General features: G+C 40.7%; 1 pseudogene; it reads left to right on the top strand.

The window, feature by feature from the left end:
- The first annotated feature begins 968 nt into the window (after positions 1–968).
- Positions 969–2107, top strand: LOC147426210 (uncharacterized; annotated as a pseudogene).
- Positions 2108–2393: the final 286 nt, after the last annotated feature.

Below are 2393 nucleotides of genomic sequence, written 5' to 3'. Positions count from 1 at the left end.
TGAGGAAGTTGCCTCCTAAAAAGAGAGATACGTTAAACTTGCAAGCATTGTTGTCAGATTGTTGTCAGCACCTGTAACATGTACCCTTCCGTTGACAGACGCGCTAAACGTCAAACCAAAACTTTGGGATGAGGTAGCAGCTTTTATGAGTGGGCCGGAAACAAAAAGTAGGTCCTTGGATCTTTTGAACGAGCACTCTAATGTGCATTCAAAAGCCTACTCCTATGCCTATCAACAAAGTGGGATAATATGAGGGCGATGATGGAAATACCACTCTACCAGTGCAGATTAACAATGTGAAATCCATAGCTATTCTAGATATCGGGGTAGGGGTGTGTATAGCAGGAAAAGACATATAGAAGTCATGGAGAGTGCCAATTTGAGGAGAACGAGAATGAATCTGCAACTCACAGATGGAACTCTTGAAAATCCTATGGGACCACTAGAGAATATCACTATGGAATCTTGTGGTATCAAGTACGAGCATAGATTTACATGCAATAGTGAACTTCAGCAAGAACATGAACTACGAGGCAATTTTGGGAAGACCTTTCATGAGGCATTTCAAGATGATTCAAGACTAGGGCTACAACTATTTGTACCTCCGTCAAGAGAGTGCTCTCATGAGGATCAATCTCAAGAACCATAGATATAGAGGCATCTCTAAATCAACAGTAGAAGAGTTTGACTCGAGTTCTTCAAAGGACTCAAAGGATTCCATGTCTGAGGATAGAGTGGACCTATGGATATGCAGTGCTTCTAGCAAAAGATTTCACCTTAATGGATCTGAGTGTGAGAGATGCTTGAAGGATGACATACGCCATTACCCTATCCCTGAGCACCAATTAGATCCCCAAGAATGGATCCATGCCTTAGCCGCCTTAGATGTCTGTGCTTTTCCAAAGCCAACTCAATTTTGTGATATTGATGGCTATGACATTGTCCCTACATGAATGATGAGAGTCTATATGGATTCGGATGATACCGGCTCAGACAATGATAGTACTATTGAAGAGTACTATGAGATAGATCACAATCCCAAGACAAGTATGATTCATGAGATGCAAGAGAAGTAGCATGTTTCTTTGTAAAATGACATTGAAGAAATGAAAATTAGGAATGTCTTGCCGACAACATTGTCGTGGCCAGTGCAACCCACAAAGATCCCATCAAACAATCAAGCCACATTACCAAAATTCCAAATACAAATGGTCTACAAGATTTCTCCATACTTTTACGAGTATGAGGATGAGAAGGGAAACTTTTACCAAGTTGTTAAAAAGGCATGCAAAAATGTTGATCCACCAAGCATAGTGCTAGCGTTACCTTGATTTAGTCGTGGGAATGGGAAGCTAACTCTTTTGGACAACTACGGCAATGAATACAAGATGGTACAACTTCCTAAGAGTGTTGAGAAGTCTAGGAAGGGGGGAGATCCTTCTTCTATGTCTCCTATAAGTGCATCACTTGATGTTCCACCAGGTCTTAACCAAGCAAAGGCTAGAGAAATCAATAATGCCCATGCACAAATGACGCTTATCATAAAGGTGATAGAAGAAATAGCCAATCAGACTATCAAACACTCACACATAAAGATAACTCGTGTGTCTGAAAAGATGATTGTGTTTGTGTCTACAAATGTTGATTCTAAAAGGAGTCAGAGCATAGTGTCCTATGAAGTTTGGGAAGCGTTGGGTAAGCCGACTCTAACTCCTTTAGAGCTAGAAGACAAAGAATGCATAGGGTCTGTAATCTTGAAAATTAGAATCCAACTACAACCCTTGTATTGCACGTTTCATGTTGCTAACCCTGGTATGATAGCTGAAGATGCCATTCTATGATGGTATTGTATGTATAGAACATATTACCAACAGGACGAAAAGAAAAACGCCTATACGGTGAAGGTAAATTTTGTAACCCTTACAGGAAAAACAAGCACAAAGCAGTCCAAGTCCATTCAAGAATTTCGATCTCTTCGGGATGCTTCTTCAACGGCCATGGCAACTTTCACAGAGAAAGTACAACCACAAAGAAAGAATTTCACAATCAAGGATCTTGTGATGACAGTGATGACGATCACTTATGAAGACCATTCAAAGCATTCTAGCATTGAAGTGGGCAAAGTTGTCAACCAACATAAGAACGAGGAAGGGGGGAGTCTAAGTCTTCCACGTACACTCCAGCCTATCAAGAAAAAGGAAAAACCAAAGTGGGATTAACAAATGCACCTCAAGTTCCATGGCAACTCATTAGGGAGTCATTCGCAAGTTCTTCATTGACAACCAAAGGCTCACCTAAGAAGGAGTCTCATAACAAGAGACAAGGTAAAGTCTACCAACCAAAGTATCCATCACCAAGATCCCAATAAATACGTCAACCACGAAAAGTCTTTT

The sequence above is a fragment of the Adiantum capillus-veneris genome, chromosome 24 (assembly GCF_014529385.1).
Source record: "Adiantum capillus-veneris isolate H3 chromosome 24, ASM1452938v2, whole genome shotgun sequence".
Taxonomy (NCBI): domain Eukaryota; kingdom Viridiplantae; phylum Streptophyta; class Polypodiopsida; order Polypodiales; family Pteridaceae; genus Adiantum; species Adiantum capillus-veneris.
This window is presented reverse-complemented; position numbering and strand designations above follow the sequence as displayed.